At 39.5% G+C, this 21480-nt stretch overlaps 1 protein-coding gene across 1 annotated transcript in view; it reads left to right on the plus strand.

Annotated features, from left to right (window-relative positions):
• Nucleotides 1-780: 780 nt before the first annotated feature.
• Nucleotides 781-21480, plus strand: part of STAG1 (stromal antigen 1) — a 410827-nt gene continuing 390127 nt past the window's right edge. The window contains exon 1 of the mRNA XM_043595334.1: nt 781-964. The gene's annotated coding sequence lies outside the window, so the exon portion shown is untranslated. The remainder of the gene's footprint in view (nt 965-21480) is intronic.

Here is a 21480-nt window from a genome sequence, read left to right on the forward strand (position 1 = left end):
TAGCCAATGCTGCCGCCTTATGCAAAGCCGGCACTACGGAGAGGATCTGCTTTACAGAGGCAGGGACGACGCCAATCGGCCTGGGGCAGGCACTGTAGCGTCTAGGTCGGCAAGGGAGGGCCTAAACAGTTCTCGAAACCTTTTCACCCTCGCTCGCAAAACCGTCTTCCCAACAGTCAACAAAAGGTAGCTAATACAATGCTAAGCTCAGAGGCCCTCGTTAGACCCAGGAGAGTTGGATGAAGAGCTTGGCACCTTCACTCCCTCCTATTTCCGCAGAGCGCTTCCCGGACGTGGGGTGGAGGCAGCACAAGTCAGACGAGGCTGCAGGGAAGCGCCAGTCTCGCGACCTGGGGAGGGGCTTCAGTGAACCGGCCGGGGGCGGGCCTCCCTCCCAGGTCTCGGAAAAGCTCCGAAAATGGCGGGCGGCAACTCGGCTAGCAGGGCGCGCAGGCGCCACCGTGGCCGTCTTTCTGCCAGCCTCAGGCGGCCCAAGAACCGTCCACAGCGCCCTCACCAAGAGGTATCCGCCGGTTGCGATTGGCTGAGCTAGGCTACGGCTCCGTGTGGGGGCGGGGTCTCCACGCAGCGGCCACGTTTCCCGCCCCGCTGGTGCGCGTGCGCGCAATCCCCACAGGAAAGCGTTTGCGCGCGTCCCCGCTGCGGTCCCCAGCTCGCGCCTCAGCTCCCTCCCCTTTCCGGGCAGGCCCGTCCCGTCAGCTAGGCAGTAAGCGCCGCGGCCAGCAGAGGGCGGTCCGGACCCAAGTCTGCAGCGGCGCCATTGGCGTGTGGAAAATGCCACCAGATGGCGGGTTAGGATTGCAGCTCCGTTGAAGGCGCGGCCCCCGCTCCCGAACCCCCGGCGACCACCCCGTAACAACCCCCCCACATCGGGAATAACACACCGGAGACTTTTGGGGGGAAACTAGGTCGACGGCCGGCGGCGCCCGGATGGGCAGCTGAGGTGAGTGCGGGCGGCGGCGACGGCGGCGGGGGGCGGGAAAGGGGGAATGCGGCGGCAGCGGCGCGGGGGCTGGAAGCGCGGATCCAAGATGGAGGCCGGGCGAGAGCGAGAGAGCGAGAGAGCGCGAGCGAGGAGCGGGCGGGCGGGCCGGGCGCGGGCCCCGCGCGGGGGAGGGAGGCCGCGTGGGCCTGTGCGGGGCGCGGCGGTCGCTGGCCGTCCGGGCGCCCAGGGGGCGGCTGTGGGCGCGGCGGGCACCCCAGAGCCCTCGTCCCTCCCCACCCCTCCCGCGGGCCTGAAAATCGTGCCCCCGCCCGCTCGGGCACTACAGCGACGGGCGCGGGAGCCTTTGTGGCGCGCTCGGGCCCGCCGCCAAGCCCGCCCTCCGCCCTCCGCCCCCCCCCGCCCGGACTCTCGGGACTCGCCCGCGCCCGGCGGGGCCGGGCCGAGGCGGGCTGGTGCGAATGCCTTTCGCCGCCCGCCGCCCTGCGTTTCTGCGGTGTTTTAGCGGCGGCGTCGTCACATGACAACAAGCTCGCCTCAGCGGAGGGGCCTGGGGGTCGCTCGGCGTGGAGGCCGGCCGGGGCCTCTTCTTGGTGGGGTGGGGCAGGGGGCTTGCGATTGGGGGAGAGGGGGCTTCGAAGCCAGGCTTTCCCGCTATCTGCCCTCCCCGCCCCCGACGGAGGCCTCACTGTAAAACGTGTCCAGACCGGAGCACTGCCCCGCTAGTTTGCCAATTCCCCGGGAGAAGAGGCCAATAAAAGTTGTTTTCCCTCCTTTCTCGGGGTGGGGGCGGGGTGAAGAGCTGGGAAACTGGAGTGCCTGGAGTTGGACCTGGGCCTCGATTGGAGTGTCTGAACTGGATGCTTCTTGTGTGCCCTAGGGACTTAAAAAATTTTCAGGTCTTAGGATTGTCACCTCACCCTTTCTACCCACATTTGAAATGTTATCGATTCTCTTCACATTGCAGAGAATCGTGCCCGGGGCGTATAAATCATGGGATGGTTTTGGAAGCTTATAGACTCAAAACAATGCTGTTTGTATGTGACGGTAGCGAATTATTTGCTGTTAAAGTTCTTGTTAAGGTGATGAATATAGTTTATTCCTTCGCGTGGTCGTGACTAGAAAGGACTATATTTTTCATCTTCCTAGGAAATACAGTGTTTGTGAAAGTATTTGAATTAGTATAAAGAAAGTTGTGTGATTTGTAACTTGTGGGATTCGAATACGACTCTACCTTTTAGTTTTCCATGTGTGTTTTAAGAAAATTGCAAATTTTTATGGTGAAATATACGCAACAGTGAACATAAAAGGACTTATTTATTGTACGAAATATTGTGCCATGTTCTCATATTTTCAGTGATGATTTCAGATTAAAAAAATTGCACAAGGGGAGAAATACTGAAAGATATGGAAAGGGTGTCTACTTGCTTTTGATTTTTGTGAACACGTAACACTGATTGTTTGCTTTCTAAATAAAGTTCTGGGAAACCTACAGGTGTTTTGCTAATTTTTTTTCTTCACATTTATAATAAATGTATTTTAAATTTATTCAAGCAGTTTACCGATGGTCATTTTTACAGCCAGACTACTTTTGAGTGGAAATTTCTCAGTATCCACTTTAGTTTTGATGTTCTGACAAAGCTGAGTTACTGAAATAGATGTGAAAGGTGGGAAATTATGTTACTAGGATTGTTTCCTTTGAAGACAGTAATAAAATTAACTGTTGATTTCAATGGCGTTTTTAAAGCTTTAAGGGGGGTGTGGTGTAGGGGAAAGAGCTCTGGAAGTTACTTTAAACATTCCCCAGGTTTATTGTCTTTGGGATATCACTCTCTGAGCCTTACTTTTCTCATCACTGAAATGGAAGATTATAAAGTATAGGGTAGTTTAACAAAGCTTAAACATTTTATACAATTTTAGCTTTTCCCTTTGATTCTGGATCTGTGTATCTTCATAATCAGTGCAGTTGCATATAGTGTACTGGGGAAAAAGATACATCTTTTTTGCAGCATGGGTGCATGGGTACAAGAGCACCTGGCTCCAGGCATCAGTCACGATGGGTCTTACTGGCTCAGTGCAGTCTTTATTGCTTGTGGGTGTACTTTTGGTCCCATCAGGGGATGCTTTGCCTTTTGGGTGTTTTGCCTGATTTAAGAGAGGAGCTGGAAAGAGGAGTTTAATCAGTTAGAAAGTACAGACTGATGTAAAAATGGAGGTAGTTGGAAGTTCTCTTCTTCGATTTTTCCCCTTTTCTCTTTGCTGCTTAATCCTATAGTAAAGGAGTATGTTCATTTTCATCCTTTCTTTCTTTTCTTTTTTTTTTAGTTTTTAACATTTGTTCATTTTTGACAGCGCGAGCGGGGAGGTTCAGAGGGCAGAGAGAGAGGGAGACACAGAATCTGAAGCAGGCTCCAGGCTCTGAACTGTCAGCACAGATCCCGACACGGAGCTCAAACCCATGAACAGTGAGATCATGACCTGAGTGGAAGTTGGGCACTCAACCAACTGAGCCACCCAGGCGCCCCGGAGTATGTTCATTTTCTTTTGACCTTTAGACTCCCCTTTAATACCCCTTTTTAAAGCTCATCTCCTTAGGCCAGACCCACCCAAGATAATTTCCTTTTTGGCACACTCAACTGATTAGGGACCTTAAATACATATGCAAAATGTTTGCCATGTAACCACCAACTGGAATGATACCCCATTATGTTTACAGGTCCCCTACACTCAAAGGGAAGGTAATTTATAGGATGTGGGTCATTGAGGGTTCTTAGAATTTTGCCTGCCATTGGGAAAGGGGTATCTGTACGTTTGTGTCTTTAGAATCCAGACATATAAGGAGAGCACAGAGGGAGAGCAGTAACCCACTTGATAAATTTACTCATACTTACTTGTCTTTAAACCTTTTACTTTCCCATTATTTCCTCGTACCTCATTTTAAGTGCCTCCCTCTATAAAAATATTTTATTGCATTTAAAAGAAATTAAAAACTAGAATTAAAAAACTTCAGGTAATAAGGCAATAGGAAATTAATTATCATTATTCCTTCATACCTATTGTTTTACCCATTTTAGAGATAAGATTGAATCTAATAAGGTAAGAGATTTTTAATGCTTAAGCCATTAAGTGACAGGTAGATTCACATACTGATTGCAGCAGGCAATTGCTGTGGCTTGATTGGTCTGCAGATTGTAAAGAAGTTGTTCTTACGAAAATAGTTATTTGTAAGGGTCAGAGATATTGTTGGTGGAACAAAGAAGGTAGCAGAAGGTGGTATGTGGGATGGTTTGAGTCCAAGAAGCAAAATATTTTCAAGAGTCAATTAGGAGAGTTATAGTTAAGGATATCAAGCTTTAAAGAATATATAAAGAATTTAAAGAATATAGCTCTTCAATATAAAGAGTTAAAATTGTTAGGGGGATACAATTTGATTTCTTAATAGAGAGGTGATATAATAGGGGCTTGGTAAATCTTTGTTAGATGAATAAGCATATAAATTTTTAGAATTAAGGTATTTCTACCTAAAGCAGGAAGTAGAGACCTAAAAGAATATTCTTACTTAAGCCCCAGGATGAGATGAATCTTGAGATGGGAATTAGGGGAATGCCTGCAGAGAAGGAGGGGTTAGCTTTCTGTCATTTCAGTAGTTAAGAGGATAGGATCCTAGCTTCCTACCTTAGTGCTGAGAGAAACCCTGTTTTATTGAGAAATGTGATTCTTTTAAAGTGAGCTTTAAGTAGGTCATAGACCAGTTGGTTTTATAGAATCTTTTCTCCATATAATTCATCCCTTATTGCTTCCCTTAGGTTTTTCCTCCTCCTCTTTTAATTCTGTTTTTGCCAGTTTGTGCTTGAAGGACATCTTAAATCCTACTTTTTTTTTATAAAATACATTCCTTTGTGCTATGGGCAGAAAGGGTGCACTATTAAGTTGCCCAAATATCTCATAGAGTTTTGCTATAATTAAACAGCTACAGTAATAGCTTTTAACTTGCTAGAAGCTCACAGGTAACAAAAAAATTTTACGTTGTGACCCAATACAAACACACACACACACACACACACACACACACACACACACGAAATAAAAGTTTCATGAAATAGTATTTAGCCTTTATGTTGTGCTCTCAGATATTTTCAGATTTTGTTTTTTTTTTTTATTTTTATTTATTTATTTATTTATTTATTTTTAAAATTTTTTTTCAACGTTTATTTATTTTTGGGACAGAGAGAGACAGAGCGTGAACAGGGGAGGGGCAGAGAGAGAGGGAGACACAGAATTGGAAACAGGCTCCAGGCTCTGAGCCATCAGCCCAGAGCCCGACGCGGGGCTCGAACTCCCGGACCGCGAGATCGTGACCTGGCTGAAGTCGGACGCTTAATGGACTGCACCACCCAGGCGCCCCCAGATTTTGTTTTTTAAATAAAGAATGTTGGTTGCATCTCACCTAAGTGATACCGTGACTTCGAACTGGAGAGCAGTGAATTATACCTTGGTAATCAGGAGGGTGCCAAGTAAAACCATAAGAGGAAACCATTTTGCTTCTGTCAAATTGGCAAACATTAAACATTCTGATAATATCAAGTGTTGGTGAGAATGTGAAGAAATTATACTCCTGCTTTTGGCAGTGGTATAAATTGACACAGTTATTTTGCAGAAGAATTTGTTTTATCCTTGATTTCTAGGATAATTTTCACTTGGAGTATTTCATGTTTCATATTTAATGTTTTGTTTAGGGGTTTGGAGATATTCATAAGGGATATTGCTTTGTAGTTTTCTTTGGTGGTAATGTCTTTGTCAGGTTTCAGTATATGGTTATGATGGCCTCATAAAATAGGTCTGTTTACTGAAATAATTTGTCTAGCATTGATATTCATTCTGAATTGAGTGTTTACTAGAATTCACCAATGGTACCGCCTAGATATGGATTTTTTGTGTGTGGGGGGGAAGGTTTTTGATAACATTCAAATTTAGTTTTGTTAGTAGACATGGCTGTTTAGATTTTTTTTCATCATGTCAGTTTTGATAAATTGTATTTAAACGACATTTGTTCATCTCATTTGATTTATTGATATAAATTGTTTACAAGATTCCCTTGTTATCTTTCTAATGTCTGTAGGATCTGTAGTGGTATCTTCTCTTTAATTTCTGGTGGTGTATGTTCTTTCTTTTTTTCTTGACCAGTTTTCATTCTTGATTTACCAGTATTTCTGTCTTTTCAGGTAATAACATTGCTACTTTTCTCCATTCATCTTCTCTATCTCATTTTTTTCTTTTCCTTATAATTTTTTTCTTCTACATATTTTCTCTTTTTTCTCTAGTTTCTTTTTAAAATATTTATTTTGAGAGAGAGAGAGAGAGAGAGAGAGAGAGAGGGAAAAGATGGGTGAGGGGTTAAGAGAGGGAGAGAGAGAATCCCAAGCAGGCTCCATGTTCAGTGCAGAGCCTGATGAGAGGCTCAGTCCCACGAACTGTGAGATCATGACCTGAGCTGAAATCGAGAGTCAGCTGCTCAACAGACTGCTCCACCCAAGTGCCCCATCTCTTTTTTCTAGCTTCTTAAAGTGGAACCTTAGGTCATAAATTTTGGACATTTCTTGTTTTCTTTCCTTCCTCCCTTCCTCCCTTCCTTCCTTCCTTCCTTTTTCTTTTTAATGTTTATTTTGAGGAAGAAAGAGAGTGTGAGTGGGGGGAGGGAAGAGAGAGAGGCAGGCACAGAATCTGAAGCAGGCTGTAGGCTCTGAGCTGTCTGCACAGAGCTTTATGCTTGAACTCATGAACTGTGAGACCATGACCTGAGCTGAAGTCTGACACTTAACTGATTGAACCACCCAGGTGCTCCATAGACATTTCTTGTTTTCTAATATGAACATTGAAAACTATCGATTTTTCTATAAACACTGCTGTATTCTGCAGATTTTGATATGTTGTATTTTTGTTACTCAGCTTGAAATAGTTTATTTGCTTTGTAATTTCTTTGATATGTGGATTACTTAAAAATGTGTTCAATTTTCAAACATTTGGGATGATTTTAGAGATCTTGTTATTGATTTCTAACTTAATTTCATTTTGAGGTCAGAGAATATACTGTATGATTTTAATTCCTTTAAATTTATTGAACCTTGTTTCATGGTCTGTCTTGGTAAATGTATCTTTCACACTTGAAAACAATGCGTATTCTGCAGTTGTTGAGTGTAGTATTCTGTAAATATCAATTAGATTAAGGTGTAGCATTTTCAAGTCATTTGTGTATTTGCTGTTATTTTTGTTTGTTTTTTAATTTTAGAGAGAGGTCTAGTTCTTTTAGTTGCTGAGAGGGAGGTTAAAATATACAACTATGACTTTAGTCATAATTGCCTATTTCTTACAGTTATCTATTTCTCCTTTAATTTTGTCAATTTTTGTTTTATGTATTTTGAAACTCTGTTTTTAGGCACATTCAGTTTATAATATGTCTTCCTGATGAATTGATCTTTTTACCATTAAGAAATATTTTTATTTATTCGTGGTAATACTTTTCAGGTCTACTTTATGTGATATTAATATAGCCACTTTAGCTTTCTCGAGCTTACTCTTTTCATTATATATCTTTTTTACTGATTTACTTAAAAAACTTTTTTTCTTTGTATTTTACATATACCTCTTGAAGGCAGCATGTAGTTGTTTTGCTTTTTTCTTCTTTCTGATAATATGGAAGTGGAATCTTTCACTTACAATAGACATTGATTATGTGGTAATGTCATGAATGGTGAAAGGCCTGAGATTTTACCCTACTTGAGGGCTAACAAGTTAACCTGCCACAGTTTAATGGATGCTGGTAGGAGCCATGGGGCTCCTTGATCAGAGGTAAAGAACAATGCATTACAGCAATACCATTAGTGGTAAGTGGCAGTGTTTATAAAGCACAGTATCCTGGGTAGTGTTGTATACTAATTTTTCCAAGTCCATACTGCTAGTTAATGACAGAATCAGCATTTGCATCAGATCTCTGAGCCCCAGTTTTTATGCACTATGGTAGTGTTAAGATCTGTATATGCAGTGGGGAAACTTGAACTTATGATAAATGGTAAGCATGCTTCCCATTTTCTTTGAAGGAGATGCTGTTTGTCTTTCCAAGATTGTTCACTATACTAATATTCTTGAAAAGATTGGGACATGGGCATTCAGTGCCTCTGTTTTGAAGATATGCAGAAAAGTGAGAGACCCATGGAGGATTGTCTCCGAAAACTTCCCAGTGAATTTTCTTAGTTTTCCCTATGTTATTTGTGATTTAGTTTTCCTTATATTTCTCATATGGCTACAACCTAGCCTTTCAGCTCTATCTCTGTACTATGCTTCTCTTTGAGTTTTTGCTTTCCGCAAATTGGATTAACATACCTGTATCCTAGCCTGTCTTCCCATCTTTGTTCTGTTTTATATGTGTATTGAGCATTTACTATGTATCAATAAATGTTTTGCAGTAAGCTGATGAGGTAGTTATTGTTATATTATCCTTTTTATAGGTTAGATTAAATTTAGTATTAATTAGATTAAACTTCCCAAGTTTGTGATGGGAGAGGGGCACAATGTAAAGAAATCTTTGGAGTATTGTTTGTTGACCTTAGTAGGGGGTATATGGGGTGTTTGCTTATAAAGCAAACAGTTCTTTAAACTGTTATTGAGATTTTGTGTATTGTGCTGCATAATTGATACAGCTCACAAAGAAAAAAATAAAAAGTAAATACTGAGTTGTAGTATCTGTCTGTGTAAAATCTTTCCTGATAACTTCACCAGCACTTATCATCCTCTATATATTTTCATTTGTTCCAATTGTTTTATTGCATTTATTGTTGACATCACAAGGTCTGATAGTGGTAGTCTTCGTGAGGCACAGTATCCGGTGTAGTATTGTACATTGATTGTCCCAAGGCTGTACAGCTAATAAATGATACAGCCAGTATTTCAGCCAGCCCAGGCTTACTTTCTGAATCCAGACTCTAAATCTCTTAAAAGGTCATTTTTCTCTCAGCTTCATTTCTGCATGTTGAAATCCTTTGCATTTTGAAGTTTATTTTATAGAGATTTAGTTTTCTTCCCTGTTCCACCATATAATGGTTGTGTGCTCTTGGGTGGAACATTTAATTTCTGGAGGTCTTCGTTGTCTTATCTCTATGATGGGAATCCAATTAAGATTTTTTTCAATAAATATTTTTGAGGGTCGACTCCATGATGAGTAGTGAGTATATAAAATTCATAAATACATAGGTTTTGCTCTTAAGTTTCTGTTCTATTAGGAGAGATTAAAAACTAAAACAAAAACCCCAAAGCAGTAAAAGAAACTAACAGAAATAATACATGAAATGTTGTGGAGGGGGTTAGGTTCAAGATACTTTGGAAGCATAAAATGCAGAATTATGGGGAGCTGGCTCCCCCCCCCCCCGAAATAGTAAATGGAAGCCACAAACAAGAGTCAAAAGAGTTTTTCAGCAGAGTCCCTTTCTTTTCTATTCATGGTGACATTAATAATTAAATATTACTGGTACTGTTTTTAGGCTCTCTGACAAAATTTCTCTTCTGGTTGTTGAATTGGTTTAAAGGTCCAGGTAGAGATTTGAGAGATCATTGCCTATCTTCTCAATCTTAGAGAGGCAGACAAAATGGGCTTTATACATAGTCAAGCATGAACATGACCTGGTTGTCTCTTTTGAGGTACCTGATTCCCTCTTACTCTCAAAGCTCTGTTGACCCTGATTATATCAGGTTATTATTTTTTCTGTCTCACGTATAGCACTGAGAGGTAGGTGTCCTCTATTCTCTAGTAGAGATAGTATAAAGTAGCAAATGTGCAGAAATTTTTATGACATAATGCAGGATATAAAAGCTAAAAATATCTTAAGTTGTGTTTTACTTTATTATTAGAGCTTAAATTCCATTTTGGGAGGAAAATGCATTTCTGTGTGTCTTACATTGTTAGGGATAGTCAAAAAGTTTGTATGTTTACAGGTGAAGGAAGCAGTATCCCATGATAAATGGCCAAGAAAGCCATTGTCTAAGAGAATTGCTAGCACCTGAGTCACACTGCCTGTATTAAAATCTTTGTTTTTTTTTAATGCTTAATTATTTATTTTGAGAGAGAGAGAGCATGTGCACAAGCAGGGGACAGGCAGAGAGGGAGAGAGAGAATCCCAAGCAGGCTACACACTGTCCATGCAAAGCCCAGCAAGGGGCTTGATTTCACAAACTGCTAAGTCATGACCTGAGCTGAAATCAGGAGTCTGACAGAACCACCCAGGCACCCCACCTCTGTTAAATTGTAATGCAGCCCTTTCCTAGGTATGTAAACTTGGTGAGTTCTTTAACTTCTCTAACCCTCAGTTTTCTCATCTCTAAAACAGGAATAAAAGCATACCTCTGGAGGCACCTGGGTGGCTCAGTGGGTGAAGTTGTGCGACTTCACCTCAGTCATGAGCTCACAGCTAGTGACTTCCAGCCCTGTGTCAGGCTCTGTGCTGACAGCTCAGAGCCTGGAGCCTTCTATGAATTCTGTGTCTCTGTCTCTCTCTGTCCCTTTCCTGCTCGTGCTCTGTGTCTCTCTCAAAAATAAGTATTTTAAAAAAAACAAAAACCCAAACATACCTCTGTCATAGGTTGCTGTAGAAGTTAAAAAGTTAGCTTTTAACTGTTAGACTGTATTGCATTGCACATAAATTCAAAGGACATTAATTTTGCATTTAAAAGGTGAATAAAATTATAGATAAATGATGAGGTTACTTTCCAGAAGCAAAGAATTTTAATTAATTTTGTCTTATCAGCACATAGAACTAGTATTAGATTAAAACTATTAAGTATTAGATAAAACTATTAAGAGTGGTTAGAGGATGAGATTCTGGTTAACTAAGATGAGGTTTATAGCCAGAATTTTCTGCTTATTAAACATATTTCAAAAATTAGGCTCTTTTTTTTCTTTTTTTTTTCCAATATATGAAATTTATTGTCAAGTTGGTTTCCATACAACACCCAGTGCTCATCCCAAAAGGTGCCCTCCTTGATACCCATCACCCACCGTCCCCTATCTTTTTTCTTTCTTTCTTTTTTTTTTTTTTTTCAACGTTTATTTATTTTTGGGACAGAGAGAGACAGAGCATGAACAGGGGAGGGGCAGAGAGAGGGAGACACAGAATCGGAAACAGGCTCCAGGCTCTGAGCCATCAGCCCAGAGCCCGACGCAGGGCTCGAACTCACGGGCCGCGAGATCGTGACCTGGCTGAAGTCGGACGCTTAACCGACTGTGCCACCCAGGCGCCCCTCTTTTTTCTTTCTTAAGAATGTACTGCTTTCTGTAAAGGTATTGTAATCCTTTCTTGGTAATTGAGAAATTTTGATAGTTGTAGTACCAGGATTATTATTTACAAATAATAGTTTTGCATGTATAATTTTGCATACAAAAAGATTAGGAATGGATTTTACCGAGAGCAGAATTTATGTTCAAAGTTACATCTTTGAGAAAATTCTTAGACAAAATAAGATGGTGAGTGACTGCTTTGTCCTTTCATAAAAATGGGATACAAGGAACAAAACCCTCAAGTTTTTAAGTTATGAATATTTAGTATTTTATTTTATAAATGTAAAGACAGCATGGTATTAGAAAACTAGCGAAGGGGTAGAGACCTGAGTTTTAAATACAGCTCTACCACTAATTAGTATGTGTCTTTGAATCATTACTTTTCTGGGTCTCAGTTTCTTCATTGTGAAATTAGTGTCTTGGACCTAGTTTCCAAGATTCCTGTACATTTTTTAGTGTCTACTGAAAAATACTCAGGAAATCAACTCTGAATCAGGTAATGCATAGGTTTTGATTTGAAAGTCTTTAATTTTGAAATACCTAAGTGTATTTTCTGCAGGCTCCTTATGCCTTCTGATCTCCCATCTGGTTATTAGAAAAATTTGTGCTTTCTTCTAGCTGATAAGTGTACAGACCAAAACATTATTATTTAGATAGTTATTTATAGCTTTTGGTGCCAGCTATGGGTGTGTGTTTGCTTCTTTATTTGGTGAGAAAGAGCTATATTAGCAACTGTTTTCATACAATTTTATTCATTGTAAGTCATTCATGCATTTATTGAAATTTACAGTGAGCCATACACTGTGGGTATAAAGACATTAAAACAGTTCTTGTTGTTCTATGTACAGAGAAAATGACTCATGACTTAGTACTTAACTGATACCTTCTCCATCCTTTCCTGATAGCCTTATTGCTCCTTCTCTCCCTCCTTTCCTCATATCCGGGGTTGGTCTAGGTGTACTTCCTTTGTGTTTTAGTAGTAATGCTATGCCAGGGCTGTCATGACTGATTGTAGAATTGGTGCTCTGCATAAAGGTGTCTGGCCAAGGGAGTAGGTGGGGGCTGAAATCCAGATTTCATTCTGTTTGACAGACTGTCCATTTGCCTTTTTCACCTTTTTAAAATTTATCCAAAGGAGGCCTCTTTACCTAACTTTTGTAGTTGCATATGCTAGCATTAGTGTACCATTAAGAACATTCTATAGTGGTTTTTTTTCCTAGTCAAGTTTTATAGTATGTGATAAGTGTCTTGAGGTGATTTGATGAAATGAGCAATTGCTTCCTGAAAGTGAATTCTTAAGTAAGTTTTGAAAGAAAAGTGATAGCCAGTCAAGAGTGGGATGGTGGAGATAGGAATGCCATTTTAGGTGAATATAAAGGGACAGGGTTGTGATCTAGGGTTGCCTGGTGGTTCTCAAAGTGTGGTCCATGCAGCAGCAGTGTCAATATTATCTGGGAGCTTGTTAAGAAATACATCTTCTTGGGGCGCCTGGGTGGCGCAGTCGGTTAAGCGTCGACTTCAGCCAGGTCACGATCTCGCGGTCCGTGAGTTCAAGCCCCGCGTCAGGCTCTGGGCTGATGGCTCAGAGCCTGGAGCCTGTTTCCGATTCTGTGTCTCCCTCTCTCTCTGCCCCTCCCCCGTTCATGCTGTGTCTCTCTCTGTCCCAAAAATAAATAAACGTTGAAAAAAAAAATTAAAAAAAAAAAGAAATACATCTTCTTGGACTTTTCCCAAGTCCACCTAAGTTAGAAATTTTGCAGAGAGACATCAACAATTTTTAACAGGTCTTTCTGATGTCTCTGATACATGCTGAAGTTTGAGAGGTACTACTATAGTCCACTTGTTGAGGAAGTGTTAGTTCAGTGTGTGTTCAGAGTATTGGTTACCTGTGGAGGAGTGATTAAAATATAGAGCTGTAAGTAGTGATAAGAATTCTTAGTGTGCCAAACTAAAGAGTTTGAACTTTGTCTTTAGGCCAGTGGCTGCACATTAGAATCATGTAGGAGCTTTAAAAATATACCAGTGATTGGGATCTACCTCAGATCAACTTCCACAAATCTAGTTTCTGATGCACAGTGAGGGTTATGAACTATATAATTGTTAGACCTTGGTTACTGATTGTAATAGTATATATGTTTTTTGAAGGTGTGTTAAATACTGTATTTAGTAGCATAATAGTAATGAAATGCCACAGCAATCTTTTTTTTTTTTTTTTTTTTTTTTTTTAAAGAGAGCACAAGGTGGGGAAAGGACGAGGGAGAAAGAGAGAGACTTAAGATCCCTCAACTCTGGGAACATGACCTGAGCCAAAATCAAGAGTAGGATGCTCAACCAACTGAGACACCCCCAGGTGCCCCTAGATAGCACAGAAGTCTTATGTTGGTATTATTCCCATTTCACAGGTTAGGTAGAGAGGTTAAGTACCTTTTCCCAGTATTACCTAGCTAGGAAGTGGTGAGTTTGAATACAGGGTTTTGTGACTCTAATCTCTGAAAGCAACCCTTTTTTTTTTTTTGTAATGTTTGTTTATTTTTGAGAGAGACAGTACCAGTGGGGGAGTAGCAGAGAGACAGAGGGAGATGCAGAATCCGAAGCAGGCTCCAGGCCCTGAGCTGTCAGTTTAGAGCCTGATGTGGGCCTTGGATTCACGATCATGACCTGAGCCGAAGTCAGATGCCTAACCAACTGAGCCACCCAGGCGCCCCTTAAAGCAATCTTTTTAAACCAGGGCTCATGAACTTTGATTAGAACATAATCACGTGTTTATCTTCATTAACCTATAGGCAAGATTTGGCATTTTCTTTGATTTCGAATGTGGGCAGCAAATCACAGATGCACTAGCAATACTTGTGGTTTTGTTACCAATAGAAATCAAGTATTTTTAAGTTGCAGATACTGCAGTTGTCCTAAAAACCATTTATCATAATGTGTACTTTAAAAATCAGGCTGGGGCGCCTGGGTGGCGCAGTCGGTTAAGCGTCCGACTTCAGCCAGGTCACGATCTCGCGGTCCGTGAGTTCGAGCCCCGCGTCGGGCTCTGGGCTGATGGCTCAGAGCCTGGAGCCTGTTTCCGATTCTGTGTCTCCCTCTCTCTCTGCCCCTCCCCCGTTCATGCTGTGTCTCTCTCTGTCCCAAAAATAAATAAACGTTGAAAAAAAAAAATTAAAAAAAAAATCAGGCTAATTGTTAGATGCAACTTTAGATCTTTTATTTACTGTGTCAGAGAAGCTTATATTACTACATCACAGATTTGCTTTTTTAGTTTGTTAACAATTATATTTGAATATAATAGGTAATTCCTTAACTAAGCATGGTACCATTTGCTGAGTTTAGTGGATAGCTTGATGTATAGGGTGGACAGGGAATGAAAAAGTCCATTTATTTGGTTATCTCTCAGAAAAGAGATCCTTAGAGATAGTCTCTTTTCTTCCCCACTCTTCTTTGACTTGTTAAATAGGACTGAAACCCAAATTCTTTGTTACTTGTGAAAGTTAGTAGATTAAAAAAAATGCTTTGGGTTTAGAGTGCTTTTTTTTCTAAGCTCTTCCTAAAAAACTTAGAGAAGAAAAAGATACGCATTATCTCACCAGGCATTATAACTACCCTGTGGTCTGATACAGTGTTGTTCAATAGAACTTACTGCAATGATGCACATGTTTAAGAAACAAAATTATATCATAGTAGTTAACAGCAATATAATAATATCGTATAATATTGCTAATAGGATTTCTTGTACATCAAACACTGTTCTGAACATTTTAATATGTTATGTAATTCTTACAACTCTGTGAGGTGGGTACTATGGTTAAGTCTCAGTTTCTAGATGAGGAAACTGAGACCCAGTGAAGTTAAGTGATTTTCCAAAGGTCACATAACTAGTAATTAGCAGGACGAGGATTCAGACTGGCTATTTGGCTTCCTTTATGTTCCCTTTGTAATACCACTTTCCTCAAACCCCCAAATGCATTACAGAATGCTGTTAGAAATAGTATATTAAAGGTAATTTAAGAGAAATAATTTTGTTCTAATTAACTAAATATTATGTAGTACTTTATAGTATTTTGCCCTTTGTTGTTATTTGAGTCTAATCATGAACTCAGTTTACTATTTTATTTCCTATAAGTAGACTTGTATTAGATGTAGTAGGTATTTTTAGTAACCAACACTGGTATTATTAAACAGCAATTTTGATCCCCCCTCCCCACCCAAGGTTAATTTAAAGCTGGGTCCAAAAACTGAATATTTAATATGATTATTTTGTTTACTGACATTAATTGCAATGTACTTCTGAGCTCATTTTGTGATAAATTGGTTTTGGTTAATAGATATTTGGCTTTCCCTAGTCAGTGTATATGAATAAACTAATCTACGTTACACCCAGTATGTTCGTGGAGGTGCAGAAAGGGAAATATCTTTTGGGGACGGAGTTCTATTCTTAACCATATTCAGAGCAAGCTTGTGGTAGAGTGAGATTAAAAGGGGCAAGAGATGGGGGGCGCCTGGGTGGCTCAGTCGGTTGAGCGTCCGACTTCGGCTCAGGTCATGATCTCACGGTTTCTGGGTTTGAGCTCGCGTTGGGCTCTGTGCTGACAGCTTGGAGCCTGGAGCCTGCTTTGTATTCTGTGTCTCCCTCTCTCTCTGTTCCTCCCCCGCTCGTGCTCTCTTTATGTCTCTCAAAAATAAATAAAAATGTTAAAAAAAATTAAAAAATAAAAAGGGGCAAGAGAGGTGGCATTTTTCAGGGCGCCTGGCTGGTTCAGAGTATGTGACTCTTGATCTCAGGGTTGTGAGTTCAAGCCATACATTGGGCATGGAGCCTACTTTAAAACAAAAAAAAGAGAAAGTGGTGTTTTTCATTTATCTGCTATTGGTATTGTGCTTAGTGCTTTACATACATAGCCATCATTTATTGAATACAGGCTCTTTATCACACCTTTCCAGTGCTTTAGGTTCATTACATATGGCATTCTACACAGCCCTTCAGAGAATATGATGTTGGCAAAGGTATTTTACAAACGAGCATTGTTGGCTCTTCCTCTTTCTTGCATTTTCCTCCCCTCCACTTCAAGGGGGAATGATGGTAAATACAGGTGGGGAATGCAGTGGGGGTTGTGCTGAGGTTATCATTGATGCCAGTTCATCTAGTACTTAAGATTCTCCAGTTATAAGTTTGTTCATTTCATTTTGGCTACTTGCTAGAAATAAGACAGACGAGATATGTCCTCATGTGAGAGACAGTCAAGAATCAGGTAAACATAATAATTGTGTAGTGATTACGCTATATTGATGCATGTACTGATGAATGCTATAAAGGGAATAAATTAGTTACTGTAATGGGTAATAATGAGATATATACATATATACAGTCAGGAAAGGCATTTTCCAGGACATGAAATTTAAGCTGGGACATGCACAGAACCTGGGCGAGAATCAAGCACAAGGAAGAGCAAAAGCAAAATTTCTATACCAGAAATGGCTGTGGTATTTTAGGAAGTGAGAGAAGGTCATAGTGACTATAGAGGGAGCATAATGCAGGAAGAGTGTTAGTGGTATTACATGAGGTTAGAGAGGTAGGCCAGAGTTGGGATTATGTAGGGTATATGTAGGTTAGTAAGGGCTCTAATGAGTGTGCATTTTATTATTTAAAAACATCCCTCTAATTCAGTGGTTCTCAACAAGTTACTTTGCTTCTTCCCAGGGGGCATTTGGCAGTGTCTGCAGACAGTTTTGGTCGATACAACTGGGGCTGATGGTATATGCTACTGGCATCAGTGAGTAGAGGCCAGGGATGCTGCTAAACATTCACTGCACAGGATGGCCCCCTACAACAAGGAGTTATTACCCCAAAATGTTGATAGTGCCAAGGTGGAGAACTTACACTTCACCTGCTGTGTGAATATTTTCAGTGGGGGTGGAATGGAGGAGGGGAGGGTTAGGTTGTATTAGTGTGATAGTTCCTTGGGAATAAGGGTAATAATGGTACTAGTGTTCACAGTAGGAATGGTTTTGTGTTATGGAAGCTTACCTTTTAAGGAAATCAGTGGGAGGTGAAAATTTGCATTTGCAATGAGCTGTTTACCTAGTGTTAGAATTTGTTGAATGGGTAAAGAGGCAACAAGTTAAGAAATAGTTCTTAGGCAATATTATATAAGCTAAGTGATGAAATAAAAGTGATGAAATTGTGTACATGTGTGTTTTGAGGGTGTATGCCAGTACTAGCAGCACAGTTAGTACAGAGTAAAGTTGTAGGCAAATATATCTTAATTTTGGCCAGACAACCTAACTGCCATTTTTTTCACATTACACTGTAAGTTCTAGTTTAATTTACATAGCTTTGAAAAACCAGTTTGCTAATAGTTTTGCTGTGTTATGTTAAAAGGATGGTAACTGTCACCTAAAACAGATATACTGAAAATTTATTAACCAAAGCAGAGTTCCTGTATGTATAAATGGCGCATATATGCATGTGTATGTGAATATAATTTCTTCGATGTACAAAACCCAAATCTCTTACTACCACCACTTTTCAGCAGGAACACAGCTGTGACTGTTTAGTTCAAGCCATAGGCAGACATCACAGAAACATCAGATACTCCTCTCAGGTCTGATAGTGACACTTTTTCTAATTAATTTTGCCCAAATCATAGTCTTTTTTTTTTTTTTTTTTTTTTGAGATTACCTTTTCAGAGAAAAATAATTCATTGGTTAGGTTGCAAATACTCTACTATGACATTGTTTTACTTGTTTGGCACTTAAGTATGGTTTGTATTGTGAGAAACTGATAATTCATGTGTGGTTTTCCTTTCTGTACTATTACGTGTCTTTACGGAAGAGATGTGCTTTTGTGTGCTCCATAGCACACATACATAGCAGAGTGCTGGGTAAAGTAATAGGTATTCAATAAATAGTACTTATGTTCAACCAAATTGAGCAATTTGATTTCTACCATAGACTATGCTTGGTTGGTCTACTTTAGGCCTTTTAATTAGTGATTGTTACGTTATATATGCTGATAATATTCTTTCGTCAGATTCTGTTATTGTGCTATTTGTTTCTAAATCTTTTTAGCCACCTTTTCCTGCTTATTTTATTCATTCATTTATTACACGCTATTACTGGCCAGTTTCATTCTAAGGTCCAGCTAGACAGAACTTGGAAATAGGAAGTAATTCTTTTGACATTTGACCTCATTTTAAGCGGATACAAACACGCACAAATTCTTGTCTATTGAAAGGTATCGTATTGATGTGTTGGGTGACTAGCTTGATTACAATTAATATTGTTGGTAAAGGTTCACTGATGCACCAAGATATTTGGAAGGTTCCTTTGTTGATTGAAAGTATCACTGGATTTACATAGAAACGTTGAGGAACAAATAGATTTGCAATTAGAATACTTTAAACATTTGGATGTTTGCATTTGGAACCTTTCTAGTTCTCTTAAAAAAGGAAAGTAGAATTGCGAGGAGCGTTCCAGTTTCTAAAATAATAAATAGTACTTTGCTATAAAAGACCTATTCATTAATTTTTGTATGTTGTTGAACTTTTTTATTTTATTTTTTTATATAGCAATAGTTTGTTTTCAGTCTTAAAGAGTCTTTTAGTCCTTTGATAGCTTTTCTCTCCCTCTGCCTTAATTTTCTTAGCTAGCCTGGCACCTTATTTAACTTTTGAGATATGTTGAGCTGTGGTGTACTTTTGTCTCTTTATTGTATTTGTCCAACACTCAACCATAGATCAGTTAATCTTTTTATTTCTATATGCCTGGCTACTAAGTACATCTAGAGAAAATCACAACTTTGCAGACTGGAGCCGCTAAATATCCAGCTCTCCGATCTTAATTGGACCCTCATCATTACCCAGTAATCCTTTTTTTTCCTAGTTAGTTCTTTCTCATTTCTTATAGAAGTTATTTAAAAATTTCTACTCTTATATAGCACCCTTCATCTCTCTCAGTAGATGATCTCATCTATTCATTGAGAAACTTAGATTTAATTATTTTAGTTCTGGAAGATGCTGAAATGATTGAAACGAGGCTGGATAGAGATTACCCTGACATTTGCTGTGCCCATCCTGTGGAGGCATGCAATAAACTAAGATATTTTAATTTAATTTAATTTATTTTTTGGCAACCTTGATAGGACGCTAAGATACACATTTTAGAACAGAATTTGAAATATGTATCTTCGGGGTAATTTTGGTTAACTCTACTGTGAACTAATTTTAGTATAAAATCACTTTTTTCTCAATTACAGTTATATTCTCAGAGTAGTTTTGTGTTTTGAAATTGAAGATTAAAGGAAGTTCTTCTATATTATATAAAAGGTTCCAAATAAATGTCTTATGCCAATTTTTTAAAATTGCAGTATAACATATTAGTACATAAAGTACACTGTTTATAAGCTTGATGAATTTTTACCTATGCAATCTCCTACATCAGTTTATAAAACATTTCTGGCATTCCAGAAAGTTTTCTCTATCTTTTCTCAGTTCTCACTCTCCCATTCCCACGTGTGTTCCAACTTTTGTAGCCACCAGTTAAATTTGTACTTTGTCTGGCTTCTTTTACTTATTAACATGATTTTTGTGAGATTCATCCATATAATGGCATGTATCAGCAATTCTTTTTATTGCTATGGTAGTGTGAATTTTTGTGCATGAACATTTGGGCTGTTTTCATTTTTTGGGTATTGTGATAAAGCTGTTGTGAACATTCTTATACAAGTTTCGTGGTGAACATGAACTCTCGTTTCTTTTGGGTGATTATATCTACAGTGGAATGCTGGATCATAGTATACTTTTTTTTTTTTTTTTTTAAGTTTATTTTAAGAGACAGAGAGTAGGAGGGGCAGAGAGAGAGGGAGAGAGAGAATCCCAGGCAGACTCTGCGCTCTCAGCGCCGAGCCCCATGTGGGGCTCAAACTCATGAACTGTGAGATCATGATCTGAGCCAAAACCAAGAGTCTGATACTCCTGAGGCACCCAGGAGGCCTGGATCACAGTATACTTCTTAATACCACTTTTATAATGCAAACAAACATTAACTTCACCCTTACTTATCTATAAGCAGTGTCATTCCTTTTGATAAAGGATAAAAAAATACAAAGAGAGCATTAACTAGATTTTGTAGCAAGAGTCTAAAAGAAGGCACTTTTTTGTTTTCATTTACATGTGAAATTAGAATTCTTCATTTAATCCAAATTAAACTACTTGTTTCTGTTAGTACTTCCTTCAGTATTGTTTATAAATATTTTATTTTATTCCTTTATTCACATTTGAACATTTTCCTCTGTTGTAGTCTGTTCTGATCCCAGTAAGATTATCTTCTTTATTAGAGAATTTCTCTGATTGCTCATAAGACTGCAGAAAATAATCATTGGTTTTCCTGGCAGAAACATAGGCCGCCTTGGTTTTATTGGGTTGGCCTTTTAGAGACTGCAGTAAATAAAGTAGAAGTAGTACTGGATTCAGAGACTAAAGACCTGGATTTTAATCCAGGTCAGTGTGTTTATTAGCAGCATGCCCTTTTGTAAATTATTTTTACCTTACTCCCTCACTTGTATTGGAAATAAACATGTAATCCTGGTCATTTCAGAGGGTGTTGGCTAGTAAATGAGCTAACGTAACAGTGCTCTGTAAACTATGAAACATGAATATAAGCAGTTGCCTTTTTTGGGTGACCTTTTGTACGTTTGCAGATTTGTAAGCAGCCTTCATCCAGTTTGTAAAACAAAATACAAGTTGCAGTTTTCAGAATCATGCAGCAGGGCAGTAGCGTGTCTCTAGGGAAGGCTGACTGCCTGATGAGTCAGTTCTTAAGCGTGACAGGTACCAATGAACTATGTATCAGACTCTGGTCTCAGAATTGATATGTTTAGAAGTTCACTTTATTTACATCTTGGAGTGATACAGGTTTCAGGTGTTTTCAAGTCTGGAGTATCACATTATTGATATACATTGAGAAATGTAACTTCAAATGAAATAGACTGTGCTCACCAACAGTACCTTCTCTTGTAGGAAGACCTGTATCAGACACAGATTATAATCTGAAGATTGACCAGGAAACCTGGAATGAATCCAAAGCGAGTTGGATCATTTTAGTTGTCAGTGTTACTAAGCTGTGATAGCCTGACAAATCTGTCTGCACTGTAGCAGATCTGGGTCAGTACACTCTATCCAGGGACAGTGTTGGAGAC

The sequence above is a fragment of the Prionailurus bengalensis genome, chromosome C2 (genome assembly GCF_016509475.1).
Source record: "Prionailurus bengalensis isolate Pbe53 chromosome C2, Fcat_Pben_1.1_paternal_pri, whole genome shotgun sequence".
Taxonomy (NCBI): domain Eukaryota; kingdom Metazoa; phylum Chordata; class Mammalia; order Carnivora; family Felidae; genus Prionailurus; species Prionailurus bengalensis.